This window comes from Gouania willdenowi, unplaced genomic scaffold (assembly GCF_900634775.1).
Source record: "Gouania willdenowi unplaced genomic scaffold, fGouWil2.1 scaffold_292_arrow_ctg1, whole genome shotgun sequence".
Classification (NCBI taxonomy): domain Eukaryota; kingdom Metazoa; phylum Chordata; class Actinopteri; order Blenniiformes; family Gobiesocidae; genus Gouania; species Gouania willdenowi.
This window is the reverse complement of record NW_021145052.1, coordinates 36,474-53,548: the sequence shown is the minus strand read 5'-3', so window position 1 is coordinate 53,548 and position 17,075 is coordinate 36,474. Positions and strand designations below refer to the sequence as shown.

Here is a 17,075-nt window from a genome sequence, read left to right as displayed (position 1 = left end):
GTATTTACTTTATGAAATCTAAGCAATATAAAAAAAACTTATCTTTATTTAAAGTTAGCATACCATTTTTATTTTCTGTTCTATTAAGTGTTATCTCTCCAATAATTAATACTTTAGTAGTTTCATTAGTTCCAAATAATGGAGTAATATATGCTGAATCAGTTGGTGTTTCTTCACAAATATATGCTTTTTTTTCAACAATTGTTACTTTTGCAACTGGGGGAGTAGGAATTGTTATTGGACAGCAAATTGGACGAAAAATTGCTTTAAAAGATTTATATTCTTCGATTTTTACAATTATGATTTGTGCAATTGGATTTTCTTTTTTTATTTTTATTTTTGCTGTTTCTTTTTCACCCTTAATTTTATTTGCTTATTTAGAAAAAGAAAGTTTACAATATGAAAATGCTTTAATATATATTGAAGTTATTTCAATTAGTTTATTACTTTCCTCAATTGGAGGGGCACTTCTTGGGATTAGTAACTCATATGGATATTCTTTTTACTCTGTTTTAATTTCTAGTTCAAGTTTAATTTTAGACTTAATTTTAACTCTAACATTTGTAATTTTTGCCGATATTGGTATTTTAGGATCTGCTTTAGGGACAGTAATTGCAAACATTAATTATTTTATTTTAGCATTGACTCTTTTTTTAACAAAAGTGACCAAAATTAAAATTAATAAAAAATATTTTGACAAAATAATTTTTAAAAAATTAGCAAGAGTTAGTTTACCAATTTCATTAGAAAAATTGAATTATTCTTTTTCTTCTTTAGTTTTAGGAATAATTGTTGCCCAAACTGGACTGAAATTTGCAAGTAGTTTTATTATTGATAATAATATTAATTTATTAAATTTATCCAGAACAATGATTTGGACTTTTGGAAATTTAATTACAGTTACCTCTGTTGCTTTTGGTACAGGAACAGAAATAATAGCTGCACGATTTTTGGGTTCTAGTAATTATAAGTCAGCTAAAAAAATAGTCCAGAAAGCTTTATTAATTTCTTTATCAATTGATTTATCAATAGCAATTGCATATGTTTTTTTAGGTAAATATGTTATTCATTTTTTTGGATTACAAAATCCTGTTATCAATCAAAATTTTGATTTAATTGAGAGTTTATTTTTTGTTCCTCTAATTTTGATGATTTTTTTACAAATTGGTAGAACTTTTAATATTATTTATTTAGCTGCAGCAAGATCTACTGGAGATGTTAAATTTAATACAATTTGCTCAGTAATAGTAACATGACTAATGACTTTACTTGGATTTTTATTATCTTATGTATTTGGTTCAGATAATAATACTAAATTCTTATATGGTCTGAATGGATTTTTTTTAGCAATAGCTTTAGATGAAATGATTAGAGGAATAATTAATTTTACAAGGTGAAAATCAAATAAATGAATGGTATTTAAATTGTTTAGTGAAAGAGACAATATTAGTGTTAAAAATTAAAAATAAAAAAGGAATAACAATGAATAAAAAAATTTGTAAAGAAGCTATTTATCATATTGCTTATGATAAATATGCATATCAGGATATTTTAGATAATAAACTTATGTTGATTATAAGAACTAAAAAAAATGATGTAGATCTCATTAAGGTAAGATTTGGTGATCCATTTAAATTTATTTTTAAAAATAAAAATAAAGGAGTGACTCAACTCGGTGGTGGTTCAAATGCTAAGTGAGTTGAAGATGGTCAAGAAATAATGAAAAAGTCATTTTCAGATGATTTTTTTGATTATTATCAAGCAAAAATTTTTCATCCATCTAAAAGAATTAGGTATGCTTTTGAAATTCAAAAAAATAAAGAAGTTATTTTATATGGCGAGCATGGAATAATAGATGGGAATAATTACTCAATTGATAAAATTGGATTTACATGAGGTTATTTAAATAAAGGAAATGTTATTGAAATTCCTACATGAGTTTATAAAACTGTTTGATACCAAATTTTTCCAGAAAGATTTTCAAATGGTAATCAAGAAAATGATCCTGATAATGTACTTGATTGGGGTTCAAAAGACCCATCAACAAACAACTTTTTTGGTGGAGATTTAAGAGGTGTTATTAATAACCTTGATCATATTGTAAAACTAGGGTGTAATGGAATTTATTTCACTCCTATATTTCATGCAAACACTAATCATAAATATGACACAATTGATTATTTAAAAATTGATCCTTATTTTGGTAGTGAAGAAACATTTCGAGAATTAATTGTTGAAGCACACAAAAAAGGAATCAAAATAATGATTGATGGAGTTTTTAATCATTGTGGCCATTTATTTCCTCAGTGGCTTGATGTGTTAAAGAAGAAAGAAACCTCAGAATATTATGATTGGTTCTTTATTAATAATAGTCAAAATTTAAAACCTGCAAAATTATATGAAAAAAATTATTTTAGAGACGTTGAACAAGTTTATGAAACATTTGGTTACACCCCTATAATGCCTAGACTTAATTGATCAAATTTAGAGTTAAAAAAATACTTTGAAAAAGCTGTTTCAAAATGAACATCATTTGGAATTGATGCTTGAAGATTAGATGTTGCTAATGAACCACCTTTAAATTTTTGAAGAGAATTTAGACAGTGAGTAAAAAAAATTAATCCAGATAATTTTATTATTGGAGAAATTTGGTATGATGCTAATTTATACTTAAAAGGTGACACATTTGATAGTGTTATGAATTATAGGTTAAGGGATTTGATAATTAGAACAATTAATGAAAATTGAAATAAAAATCAATTTGGAGAATTTTTTTCAAAATACAGCCTTTTATACACCGATACAATTAAAAGAGCAATGTTTAATTTATTAAGTTCTCATGACACTCCTAGATTATTAACAATTTTTAAAAATGATGTTAAAAAATACTTATTTGCATATAAATTAATGTTTGTAATGTTAGGCAATCCTTGTATTTATTATGGTGATGAAGTTGGCATGGATGGTGAGCATGATCCAATGTGTAGAAAGTGTATGGAGTGGGATAAAAATAAATGAAACAAAGAAATTTATCAAACTTTTAAAAAATTGATTCACATTAGAAAATCAAATCCAGAATTATATCTAGGTAATTATGAAATAGTTGAAAATGAAAATGAAAATATTTTTATAATAAAATATAGTTTTGAAGATAATTCTGTTTTTGCTTTTATTAATTTAGGAGATAAAGTAGAATCAATTAATTTAAAAAACAAAATTATTTATAATTTATTTGATGAAACTCTTTTATTTGATTTCATTTCTGTGCCACAAAAAGATGTTGTTATTACCAAAATTTATGAAAATAAAAGTAATCAAAAATTATCAAAAGAATGGTGGAAACAAGCAGTAGTTTATCAAGTATATCCAATTTCTTTCAAAGACAGTAATGGAGATGGTAGAGGTGATTTAGTTGGATTAATCCAAAAATTACCATATTTAGCAGATCTTGGAATAAATGTTATTTGGTTAAACCCAATTTTTGCATCTCCAATGAAAGATAATGGTTATGATGTTAGTGACTATTTTAAGATTAATCCAATTTATGGAGATTTAAAAACTGCTGAGAAATTAATTAAAATTGCAAATTCTTTGGGCATAAAAATTATATTAGATATTATTCCCAATCATACTTCAATTGAGCATAAATGATTTAAGGAAGCATTGAAAAATAATTCTGAATTTCGTAAATATTATTACATAACAGATAAACCAAATTTTGAAAGAGAAAGTGTTTTTGGTGGAACTGCATGAAAAAAAATAGATAATAAAAATTATTACTTACATTCTTTTGCTCCAGAACAAGCTGATCTTAATTGAAATAATCCAAAAATAACACAAGAATTTGCTAAAATTCTTGACTTTTGAATTGAAAAAGGAGCATATGGATTTAGATTTGATGTCATTGATGATATAGCAAAAGATGTTAATGAAAAAAACTTGATTGATTATAAAAAACTTCACACTTTAGTTCAAAAGTGAAAAGCTAGTTCAAAATGAAAAAGTAAAAATCTTTTAACTGTGGGTGAATCTTGAAATTCAACAGTTGAAAATGCTAAATTATATTCTAATCCAAAACAGAATGAGTTATCAATGGTTTTTGGATTTGAACACTTGTGTACAAATTGAGAAAAAGATAAATGAAACTTGTCAAAATTTAAACTTGAAAAATTTAAGGAAGTAATTCAAAAATGACAAAATGGTCTTTACAATGAAGGTTGAAATTCTTTATTTATGAATAATCATGATTTTCCAAGACTAGTTTCGATTTTTGGTAGTAAAAGATTTTGAAAAGAATCAGCAAAAGCAATTGCTTTAACAATTCATATGTTACAAGGAACTCCTTTTATTTATCAAGGAGAAGAAATTGGAATGACAAATTGTCAATTTGATTCTTTATCTGAACATCGTGATGTTGAATTATTCCAAATGTTCGATGCTTTTAAAAATAAAAATCCAAAATGAACTGAGATAGATCATTTAAATTATGTTAAAAAATTTAATCGAGACAATGCTAGAACTCCAATGCAGTGAAATGATGCAAAAAATGCAGGTTTTTGTGAAGATCACATACAACCATGAATAAAAATTAATCAAAATTATAAATTAATAAATGTTACATTTCAACAAGCTCAACCTTTTTCAATTCTCAATTGATATAAAGCAATTATTAAATTGAGAAGAGACAGTAATATTAGTGAAATAATTGAAAAAGGTGACTTTAAACTAATTGAACCTAAAAATAAAAAGCTTTTTATGTATGAGCGTAGTTATAAAAATCAAAAAATAATTTTATTAGCTAATTGATCTTACAGTGAAACAGATATTAATTTAGATGCTAAATACTATGGAAAAGTTGTAATTGATAATTATGATGAATTTAATTTTAATATTTTAAAACCATGACAAGCAGTTTTATTAATAAAAGAAAATAAATAAAAGTTAAATTTATTTTAGTGACTGGATTTATAAAGTAAAAATTTAGTTGTATTTAAAACTACATAATATGTAAACATTAAAAAAACCTTATTATTTAAAATAAGGTTTTTTTAATGTTTTAATAATTTTTTCATGGTGGCTTCGGGCAGAATTGAACTGCCGACACACGGATTTTCAGTCCGTTGCTCTACCGACTGAGCTACGAAGCCATAATGGCGGTCCTGACGGGAATCAAACCCGCGATCTCCTCTGTGACAGAGAGGCATGTTAATCACTACACCACAGGACCTAAATGGTTGCGGGAGGTGGATTCGAACCACCGACCTTCAGATTATGAGCCTGACGAGCTACCAACTGCTCTATCCCGCGATAAAATGGCGGAGGATGAGGGATTCGAACCCCCGCGCGGTTTTCACCGCCTTTCGGTTTTCAAGACCGACCCCTTCAACCGGACTTGGGTAATCCTCCATTATTGAACTTCAAAAAAATGAAGTATATTTATTTATAAACTGGTGGAGCTAACAGGACTCGAACCTGTAACCAACCGATTATGAGTCGGGGGCTCTAACCATTGAGCTATAGCTCCATTGGTAGCAGGAGTGGGACTTGAACCCACGACACCCCGGGTATGAGCCGAGTTCTCTAACCAACTGAGATACCCTGCCAAAATGGTCGGGAAGACAGGATTTGAACCTGCGACCCCTTGGTCCCAAACCAAGTGCTCTACCAAGCTAAGCTACTTCCCGAAAAGATATTACTTTTTAATTATAAAATTTAACACATAAAAAATTATATAACAAAAGTAATATTATTAATATTTTTTTATATTGGCGCACATTATAGGAGTTGAACCCATAACCTATCGGTCCGTAGCCGATTGCTCTATCCAATTGAGCTAAATGTGCAAAATGGAGGTGCCTGTCAGAATTGAACTGACGATAAGAAGGTTGCAGCTTCTGGCCTTACCACTTGGCTAAGGCACCATATAATATTGTATCACTTAATTATTATTTTGAGTAATATATAGTTTATTTAGAAAAATTTCTCAATTTATTTAAATATAATTCTTTAAAAACAAAAAATTTTATAATTTATTGATTAAATGATACAATATTATATATAGTTATAAATTTTTATTTTAAAATATTATAACTTTAAAACAAGGAGAATAATAATGTTTAAACTTTTACAAAAGTTAATGATAGGCATTGTAATGTTGTTAGGCACTGTTGCAGTTGCAATAATTGGAGCTATTGGAGGATTTTTATATTTTGCTTATGATAATGCAGTTGAATTTTTAGTTAAATTTTTAGAAGAGCTCGAAAATAATGTTATTACTGGTAATGTTATTGAAGAAATTCGTGAAATAATGACAAACAATGGTGATTTAATCCAAAATCAAATTGGTCTTGGAATGTTTATTGGAGGAGTTGTAGTCCTTGGAGGAATTATTGTTTTTGGAATTTTAGCTGCTATATTTGGTAGAAAAGATTCTAAGAAATAACATTTAGAAAAATAGAGCATTTGCTCTATTTTTTATTTCTAAAATATTTTACAAGATTTTTTTTTGTGTTAAAATAATTCTTGTATATGGAAGTATAGCTCAGTTGGTTAGAGCACACCCCTGATAAGGGTGAGGTCGTTGGTTCAAGTCCAATTACTTCCACCATTTGGGGATGTAGCTCAATTGATAGAGCACCTGATTTGCACTCAGGAGGTTGAGGGTTTGATTCCCTTCGTCTCCACCATTTATAAAAATAAAAAGACCTTTTAGGTCTTTTTTTTGTATTATATAACCAGGTTGGAAATAAAAATGAGTAAATTTATTAAAAAAGATTGATTAATAAAAGGTTTAAAAGATTTAGGAATTAAAAAATATACATCAATTCAAAATTTGATGATTCCAAAAATTTTAAAAAATCAAAGTTGTATTGGCATTTCTGCAACAGGAACTGGCAAAACTTTTTGTTTTTTAATTCCAATTCTTGAAAAACTTGAACCTAAACAAGAAATTCAATTCATTATTATTTTACCCACTAGAGAGCTTGCTAGACAAATATCTTCAAAGTTTCTTTTTTTTAGAAAATATTATAATTTTAGCATTAAATTATTAATTGGTGGTAAATCAGAAAGTAATTTTCAAAAAAATCAAATTATTGTTTCCACCCCTCAAAAATTAATTGATTTCATTTCAAAAAACAAACCAAGTTTTAAATTTTTAAAATTAGTTGTTTTTGATGAAGCAGACATGCTAATTGATGAAAAATCTAGTAGTATTTTTGAAAATATTTTTACTTTATTACCAAATAGAATGAATTTTCAAAAAATTGCTTTTTCAGCTACCTTACATGAAATGCTTTCAAAGCAATTGGCTATTTATTTTAAGAATACAGAAATTTATGATAATACTAAATCAATTTGAATTAATAAAAATAAAATTATTCATAATCTAATACATTTTTCTGAAGAAAAGACAAGAATGCAAGCATTGGAAAATCTTTTGCTTGATTTTAATCCATATTTTTGCATCATTTTTGCAAACAAAAAATCTCAAGTTGAAGCAATTCATAAATTTATGAAAAGTAAAGGTTTGGATGTTTTAATGCTTCACGGTGATTTAGAATCAAGAAAAAGAAAAAATGTTTACAAAATGATTGAAAGAAAAGCAGCTCGTTTTTTAGTTTCAACAGATTTAGCCTCAAGAGGAATTGATATTTTAGGTGTTAGTCATGTAGTTTCATTTAATCTACCTGAAGAAGATTTGTGATTTATGCACCGAATTGGAAGAACAGGCAGAAATTATCAATCTGGTCTAACATATACATTAGTTTCTAAGGAAGATGATTTAAAAATTTCTCGGTTAAAGTCAAAAGGAATTAATTGAAATAATTTTAAGATAACTAAAAAAGGTTTAGAAACTTATGATTATCAATTTAGAAAAAAACCCAAAAGAAAAAATACAGAAGTTGATAAACAAATTAAATTAATTGTTTCTCAAGCTTCTGGAAAAATAAAACCAAATTATAAAAAAAATATTAAACTAAAAATTAAAGAAGTAAAGCGAAAAGCAAAAAGACAAGCAATTGAGAAAGCAGTTAAAACAAATTTAATAAAAAAATATAAAATAGAAAATTCAAAGAAAGGAAAAATTAAAAATGAAATTTAAATTTAAAAAAATTAATCCAGATTTAATTTGTATTACAGAACCTGCAATTTCTGGTGATGTTGGGTATGATATTTATTCTGCTGAAACAATAACTGTTCAAGCTAAATCAGCAGCATCAATAAAAACAGGTTTGTCAATTGAACTACCAGTTGGATATTGATTTGAAATTATGCCAAAATCTGGTCTTGCTACACAAAAACAAATTGCTGTCCATAATGGAGTAATTGATAATGGATATCGGGGAGAATTAATTATATTTTTATACAATCATAGTAATAATGATCATACTTTTAATGTAAATGACAAAGTTGCTCAAGGTATAATTAGAAAACATTATTTTTTTGAATTAGAAGAAGTTCAAAAATTATCTAAAACAAAAAGAGATCAAGCTGGTTTTGGTTCAACCGGAAAATAATTTTTTAAAATTTGTTAATAAAAATTAACACTTAAAGTTATTTTTTATTATATATTTATATTAAAATTTTAATAATAAGAATGATATGTGAGTTTTAAAAATCACTTTTTATATTATTTAAAAATAATTTGAAAGGAAAAATATGAGAAAAAAAAAGATAGCAATTATTTGCGGCGTAGTTGTAGCTTTTGCAATTCCTGTTTCAGCTTTTTTAACAGTTAGTGTTTTAGCAAATCAAGAAAAAGTATCTTCTTCTTACATTTATAAGCCAGATTCTCCTGAATCTATAAGACTTCAAAAGCAAGTTTCTGATGCATTAGATGAAACAATTGGTAAAGATGGTAAATTACCCATAAAATTTGATACTTTAACTCAGGAAAATCAATATACTGCTGCCCAAAATTCTTGGTTTTTAGAGCTATCTGCAGCTTTTAAATGAATTGATCCTCGTTTAAGTTTTGAAAGAACACCAAGAAGCAATGCAACAGTTGAAAGATCATTTTACAATAATAATACAATGATTCGAAGCTTTTTTTGAAGTGCAGATTATCATAATGTAGGAACTTGAGTCGGATATAATTTCACTGATCAGTTTGCAACTACAAATTTATATTCTAGTTTGTATCAATATGCAAGTGAAATGAAGATTGAACCAAATAATCCAAAATTTAAATTAAAACAATATGAAACTGTGGATGATGAAATAGTTTATGATGAGTCTGGAAGACCTAGATTGGGTAATAATTTTCCAGCACAATATCAACCAGAAAATTGAATTCCTGATTTATCACAGCATTTATATAATTTTAAAATTCCTGATAATTATAAGACTTTATATGCTGCTGCTCCTGTAGCAGATAAAGTTACTGGAATTAGTACTTTAGATGGATTAGCACCTGCTAATGGTGGCACAGGTGATATACCATACTTTTATTCTTGAGAGCAACTTGAAGGAATAGATCGTGCTATTCAAATTGGTTCTATTGAACTTGATGATGAAGGAAAAAAAATTAATAATACTTTATTTTTAAGAGATTTAATGTGAAACCAAATTGGTTATTGAGCAGATATTAAAACATCTGCTGAACCAGATCAGCAATATTGATTAGGATTAGTTTCATGAATGAATAATCAAGTTTCAGCAATTCCATACATTTCAGATTCTGGACCTAATACTACAACTATTTCTTTAGCAACACCAGGATTACATCCAGTTAGAAACTCTAACACTGAAAACAATTATCGTGATTGATATGTTGATTCAAGTAAAACTGAAAGACAAGAATTTAGTCATTGATCACAAACAATTCCTTTTCAAAATACATTTACACCATTCAATCCTTCTTTTACAAGGTCTCCAAATTATCAATATTTTCAATCAACATGAAATGGTTTAATTGATTATAAAACAAAGGGAGATTGGGTTGAAAGTAATGGTGTATTAGTTCCACCTGAAAATAAGTTATTTTTGCAAGGTGCTAAAAGTATTGATATTAAATCTAGTAATGGAACTTTAATTCATACAATAGGGGGCAAAGATCCAGCTAACCTAGATACTTGATATGTTAATCCAGATGATATTGCAGCAAGTGCTAGAGGGACAATATATGAATTTGAAATACCAACTGCTGAAAGTGAAGTTTTTAAATGATATGCTCCTGGTCCAACTGAAAATGGAAATGTTACTGCTCAAGATTACTTTGCTGGTCTTTTAAGTTTTATTTTATCTGCAAAGTGAAATTATAATGTAAATGGATACTATACTTCTTTATTTAATCTAGACATCAGAGAAACCATTAAAGCAAACAATCACTTTTTTGAAAGTAGACCAGGTGATGTTGACAATCCTGGAATACTCCCAGATGAATATGAAAAAATGAATGTTTTTAAATTTATAGATCAGCCAGTAGGTGATAAGAGCAACATTTATACTTTAGTTCAATCATCACCAAATGTTAATACCTTAGATATTTTAACTAAGCAATATTTTAATCCAGTACCATCAAAAAATTCTGGAGTTAAATATATTCTTGAAGAAAATGAGGATTTTTTACAAGTTAATGAAAGTGGCATATCAGTTAATGAACAAAAGGGAGATTTTAAAAATAAAGTTTATGGAGGAAGTGTTGATAATGGAACTAATGTTTCAAATTGATGATCACCAGGACCTTATATTTTAAATAGTTCAAATGGAAATTCTGAAATGCAATTTATTCGAAACGAAAATTATTTTAATAAATTTCCTTCTAACTTTTTTCGAAATTCTGTTGTTGAAAAAGATGTTGAAGTTGTAGAAATGAAATTTGGCAAAGGTTTTTCAATTCAAAATAATTATGAACAGTTTTTGGTAAATCAGATTGATACTTCTTTAATTCCTCAAGCTAATTTATCAAGTGCTTTTAATGATTTAAGAACTTCAATTAGAACTGTTGGAACAGAATTTTTGCCAAGAACAAATTTGCTTCCATTCAATACTGATGTCTATGAATTAGATGCTTATGGATTAGCTAGAAAAGATGAAAATGGGGAAAAAATTTTAAAAAGTCATATTCCAAAAGAATATGAAAAAGCAATTGTTGCTGATTTACATAAAGGAATAGAAGGTAATAGCTATAAAATCAGGAGTGGAATTTTTAATTTAATTGATTGATATTCATTATCATCATTAGCAACCCCTACAAACACTCCATATTACCAAAACTCTTTAGTACCTTATGGAAATGGACCAATTGCCAATAGTGAATATCAAACTTTTTTTGAAGCTTCTTTAAATCAAGGTAACATTGGTTTTACAACTATTCCATATTCTCAATATCAAAGAAATTGAGAAGAACAACTTAAATAAAACATAAATTTAAAAAGGAGAAAAAATGTTTAAATATATAATAAAAAGATTATCATTAACAATAATTTCTATTTTAATTCTCCTTACATTATTATTTTTTTTATTGCAATTAATACCTGGTTATCCAATTGAAAAAGGTTCTAATGAATCTTTAGAGGATTTTAATAAAAGATTAGATGCTCTAAATTTACTTGATGATCCTTTTACTCAATTTGGAACCTTTTGGTATAATTTGTTTACTAAAGGAGAATTTGGTGTAAGGTATAATTCTTCAGATTCAGTGGTAGATACATTTATTTTACCAATGCAATTTACTTTAATGATTGCTCTACCAGCTTTTTTCATTGCTTCAATTTTAGGAATTACATTAGGAATAATTTCTGCATATAATCGAGGAAAATGACAAGACACAACAATTAATATTTTTGCAGTAATTTTTGCTGCTGTGCCATCGTTTGTTATGGCTTTATATTTAATTCAATTAGCAGGCTCATTAGGATTACCAGTTTCTTTTGTTGCTCCTGGTTCTGCTGGTTTTACAGTAGCTAAAATGATTCAATCAATTATAATACCTATTTTAGCAATGGTTTTGTCTTCAATTTCAGTTACAGTTTATTTTACAAGAAATGAACTTGTTGAAGTTTTTAAGCAAGAATATATTAAAACAGCTTTAGCAAAGGGTATGCCTTTTATTAGTGTTCTACTAAAGCATGCTCTTAGAAATGCATTAATTCCAGTTTTGTTTTCATTATTACCAAATTTAATTGTAATTTTATCAGGTTCATTTATTATTGAAAGTTTTTTTAATGTCCCAGGAAGTGCATTAATTGTTATTGATGCAATTCAAACAAAAGAAATTTATATTGTTATGTTTTCTGCAATCTTTTTTTCAGGTATTTATTTTATTCTTCAAATTATATTTGATGTTTTAAGTACTTTTATTGACCCTCGAATTAAAATTGCTGAATCATCTAACAAATCAATTTTTAAATTAGCTAAAGCTAAAAAGGCTCGGGCAAATGATGATGGTTCAAAATACATTAAAAATTTAAATTTAATAAGTAATTCTCCAGTAGAATCAGTTGAGTTTGAAAAGGAATTAAATCTTGCAACTAATTTTGATTTAATACCAATTAATCCAAATAAATCAGTTGTTCAGTTTGATGCTATGAAAGTAAATTATGGAATTGATTTAAGAACATTTAGGTTAGATGATCCATCCAAAAGAGGTTATATTGATTCAAGTGGGAAACCTTCTACTAGATGAAAAGATGTTTCAAAAAGATTTTTTAAAGATAATGCAGCAATAGTTTTTGTGGTAATTTTTTTGTTGATAGTTTTAATATCAATTATCTCTCCTTTAATTTATCAAACAGGGCCAAATAATGTTATTATTCCTGAAATGAAAAATTTAGGTTCATTTTTACCTCCAAGAATTCCCTTTCTTGGAATTACAGGAGTTTTTACAAAAACAATGACATCTTCAGAATTAGATGCATGACAAAATGCTGGTATTGCTAATATTTGAGAATTGGCTACAGAAATAACTCCTAATCAGTATAATGTTACTTTTAACCCATATGCAGCAACTGCTTTACAAAATTATTACCCAATTTTTGGAACTGGACCATTGGGTGAAGATTGAAACAATAAACTTTGATATGCAACTGCTCAGTCGTTAATATTTGCAATAATTGTTTCTGCTGCTTCTACTTTTATTGGTGCAATTTATGGTTCAATAGCTGGTTTTAATGCTGGAAAAACAATTGATACATTAATGATGAGATTTGTTGAAATTTTATCTGGGGTACCAACAATAGTTTGAATTTTAGTTTTTTCTTTAGTTTTTTCTGGAGGAACACTTTCTATATTTGTTGTTGGAATTTCACTAGTTGTTATATCTTGAATATGACCAGCAATAACTGCACGAGTTTTTGTTTTAAAATATAAAGATGCAGAATATATTGAAGCTTCTAAAACTCTTGGTGCTTCAAATAGTAGATTAATTTTTGTTCACTTAATTCCTAATATATCAGGGAAATTAATGGTTAGATTTGTTAATCAAATTCCAAGAATGATATTTTTTGAAACTTCTTTAATTTTTCTAGGTTTAAAATCAGCTACTGATACTAATTTAGGAACAATGATTGATATTGCAAGAACAACAAACTATTTTTATTTATTAGTTGGACCCACAGCTGTTATTGTTTTAATTACATTATCTGCTCAAATTATTGCCAATGCATTTAATGATGCTCTTGATCCAAGAGTTAGTGGAGGAAGATAATGATTAGTAAAAAAATCTTTGTTCATAAAAATCAAAATCTTCCAAAGAAAAAAATTCTTGAAGTTAAAAATTTAGCTGTTTATTTTCGAAATAAACAAGGCCTTGTAAGAGCAGTAAGAAATATTAATATGTCTGTTAATGAAGGTGAAATTGTTGGATTAGTTGGTGAATCTGGTTCTGGAAAATCAGTTACATTGAAATCATTAATTGGTTTTAATGATAATGATGTTACAGAAGCAAAAAAAATTCAATATAAAAATATTGATTTAAAAAAAGTTAAAAAAAATCAGTGAGCAAACATTAGAGGACATCAGATTGGATATATTCCTCAAGATCCTTTAATGTCACTGAATCCACTAAAGCAAATTAGAACTCAACTTTTTGAAGCTTATAAAACTTCAAAGAAAAATAAAAAAAAGTGAGATTTATTTTTTCTTAAAAATTATTATCAAAATAAAAAAATTTTATTAAACCAATATCAAAAAGCATGCCAAAAAGTTAAAAATAAATATAAAAAGCAAATGCAAAGTGAATTTATGCATCAAAAGGTTATTGAGATTTTAAAATTTATTGGAATAACAAATATTAAACACAATTGAAAATTATATCCACATGAATTTTCAGGTGGAATGAGACAGCGAATTGTTATTGCTATGTCAATTATTGCTGAGCCTAAATTAATTATTGCAGATGAACCAACAACAGCATTAGATGTTACAGTTCAAGCAAAAGTTATTGATTTAATTAAAGATTTGGCTAAAAAATATAATATTGCAGTAATTTTTATTTCTCATAATATTGGATTAGTGGCTAATTTATGTGAGTTTATTTATGTAATGTATGCAGGAAAAATTGTTGAGCAAGGCAAAACATGAGAAATTTTTACTAATCCAAGACATCCTTATACCTGGGCTTTAATTTCATCAATCCCTGATCCAAATTCTACTGATGACTTAATTTCTATACCAGGCTCACCACCAAATATGGTCATGCCTCCAAAAGGAGATGCTTTTGCATTAAGAAATCAATATGCTTTAGAAATTGATTTTCTAAAACACCCACCAATGTTTGAAATTAGTAATTCTCACAGAGCAGCTACATGATTGTTACATCCTAATGCTCCAAATATTCCAATTCCTGATGTTGTTTTAAAAAAATTAAAAGATGCAGCTATTTCTGTTTCTTTAAAAAAGGTGCAAAAAGATGGAAAATAAAAAAATTTTAAATGTTGAAAATTTAAATAAATATTTCAAATCTCGAGGTGTTCTAAAGCATGTACTGAATGATGTAAGTTTTAGTGTAGATGAAGGTGATTTTTATGGTATTATTGGAGAATCTGGTTCTGGAAAAACAACTCTTGGGAAAGTAATTATTAGATTGATTGATGCATCTGGTGGTAATGTTTATTTTTTAAATAAAAATATTTCTACTAAAAATTTTTCTAAATCTAAAAAACAATGGTTAACAAATAACATGCAAATGATTTTTCAAGACCCTCTTTCTTCTTTAAATCCGAATATGAATATTATTAAATTAATTTCTGAACCACTTGAAATTAATAAAGAAATTTTTAAAAAAGTTAAAAAAGTCATTGATGAAAAAATTATTTTTAATCAATACTATAAATATGATTTTTTATTAAAAACTAAAAAAATTGCTTCAAGTAACACCATTGAATTTTATTATTCATATAATAGAATTTTAAAAAATCAAATTGATAAATCAAGTGAATTTAGTTTTTCTGATCCAGACAGTTGGGTCAGCTCTTATAATGAAGTTGAAAAAATTTATGAAGATATTTTAAATGAGCAAAAAAATTTAGTACCTTTTTTTGAAAACATTATTAATCATAATTCAACTGTTCTTGAAAAAATGCTGATTAAACTAGAAAACAAAGAATTAGAGCAAGATTTTTTAGATTACTACAGTCTTAAAACAGAGCAAAAAAGTGTTCTAGAGCCAGTTGAAAATGCTTTAAATTTATGAAATTATGAAATTGAAGAATTGAATAATTTGAAAAAAGAATTTGCAGAAATTGCTTTTAAAAAATTAATTAAAAATGATTATAAAGATGCCTTTTTTAATCATAAGTTTAATAAAACAAATGCTAGTCTTGCCAAAACAAAAGTTGATTATTTAAAATTTAAATTATTAGCTGATAAAGCAAAAATTAAAAAACATTTATTAGAAAAAATATTAAAATACAAATATGTAACAGAAAGTAAATGTCAAGAAATATTGAATAAAATTTACATTCACTTTGAAAAAATTTATGAAAAAGCTGATTTAAAATTTAAAGACATAGATTCTCAAAAAAATTATGCTAAAATTTTAAAATTTATTGAAACAAAATTTTCTTTTGAAAAAGTGTCATCATTCATTTTTAATATTTTTGAAAAAAAAATTGTTCCACAAATTTCAAAAATAAATCTTTTAGAAAAGCAAAAACACCAAGAACTTTTAGCTGAAGCTAATAAAAAAATAGCTACATGTAAAGAAAAATATTATTCTTTGCGACATTCTATGAAAGAAGAAAGTCTAAAAGATTTTGAAAAGAAAAATATCCAAAATCAATTAATAGTTTCCAAAGTTTTAAAAGCTTTTAATAAATTTAAAGCTGATTTTGAAAAATATTTAGAAGAAGATTACAAAACTGATCAAATTAAAATTAGTGAATTAAAAAAAATAAATAAGAAACTTAAAAAAGAAATCCATAAAATTGCTTATAGTCGTTTAAAACTTTTAATTGATTTGAGACCAAAGAATTTAAGTGAATTTAGTTTAAAAGAGAAGACAATTCTTTTAAAAAATAATAAAAAAACATTTCAAAATCAAATAAAATTAAAAAAATCATCAATAAGTATAATTGATTGAGAATTTAATAATACAATTGAAAATACTTCAATTTATGAAGATTTATTTTCAACTTCAAAACAAATTCTTAAATTACATAAATCAGATCTTGTGAAATTATTAACATTAGAAGAAATATATAAATCTTTAGAATCTGTTGGTTTAAAAAAAGAACATGCTTATCGATATCCTCATGAATTTTCTGGAGGGCAAAGGCAAAGAATAGTGATTGCAAGAGCTTTGATTAATAAGCCAAAATTAATTATTGCAGATGAAGCTATTTCTGCTTTAGATGTTTCTGTTCAAGCACAAGTTATTAATATTATGAAAAACTTTTCAACTAATCAAGGAATGACCTTTTTATTTATTGCTCATGACCTTTCAATGGTTAGAAACATTTGCAATAAAGTAATTATTATGCACAATGGACGAATTGTGGAAAAAGGGCTTGTTAGTAAAATTTTTGAAAACCCTATTCACCCTTACACAATTGCATTATTTAAAGCAATTCCTGAAATTGATAAAATGCATGTAGACTTGGCAAGCTTTAATGTCAACCATGATTATGATA

The 17,075-nt window shown here is 26.5% G+C and overlaps 9 non-coding genes across 9 annotated transcripts; 1 reads left to right on the top strand and 8 right to left on the bottom strand.

The window, feature by feature from the left end:
• Positions 1–5,074: 5,074 nt before the first annotated feature.
• trnaf-gaa (transfer RNA phenylalanine (anticodon GAA)) lies at positions 5,075–5,147 on the bottom strand. Its single transcript has one exon. It is a non-coding gene; the product is annotated as a tRNA-Phe (tRNA).
• Positions 5,148–5,154: 7 nt separating this feature from the next.
• On the bottom strand, positions 5,155–5,227 carry trnad-guc (transfer RNA aspartic acid (anticodon GUC)). The gene has a single exon. It is a non-coding gene; the product is annotated as a tRNA-Asp (tRNA).
• Positions 5,228–5,234: 7 nt separating this feature from the next.
• On the bottom strand, positions 5,235–5,307 carry trnam-cau (transfer RNA methionine (anticodon CAU)). The gene has a single exon. It is a non-coding gene; the product is annotated as a tRNA-Met (tRNA).
• Positions 5,308–5,451: 144 nt separating this feature from the next.
• Positions 5,452–5,524, bottom strand: trnam-cau (transfer RNA methionine (anticodon CAU)). Its single transcript has one exon. It is a non-coding gene; the product is annotated as a tRNA-Met (tRNA).
• A 5-nt stretch (positions 5,525–5,529) lies between these two features.
• trnam-cau (transfer RNA methionine (anticodon CAU)) lies at positions 5,530–5,603 on the bottom strand. Its single transcript has one exon. It is a non-coding gene; the product is annotated as a tRNA-Met (tRNA).
• A 7-nt stretch (positions 5,604–5,610) lies between these two features.
• trnap-ugg (transfer RNA proline (anticodon UGG)) lies at positions 5,611–5,684 on the bottom strand. Its single transcript has one exon. It is a non-coding gene; the product is annotated as a tRNA-Pro (tRNA).
• An 85-nt stretch (positions 5,685–5,769) lies between these two features.
• On the bottom strand, positions 5,770–5,843 carry trnar-acg (transfer RNA arginine (anticodon ACG)). The gene has a single exon. It is a non-coding gene; the product is annotated as a tRNA-Arg (tRNA).
• A 7-nt stretch (positions 5,844–5,850) lies between these two features.
• trnac-gca (transfer RNA cysteine (anticodon GCA)) lies at positions 5,851–5,921 on the bottom strand. Its single transcript has one exon. It is a non-coding gene; the product is annotated as a tRNA-Cys (tRNA).
• A 609-nt stretch (positions 5,922–6,530) lies between these two features.
• Positions 6,531–6,604, top strand: trnai-gau (transfer RNA isoleucine (anticodon GAU)). Its single transcript has one exon. It is a non-coding gene; the product is annotated as a tRNA-Ile (tRNA).
• Positions 6,605–17,075: the final 10,471 nt, after the last annotated feature.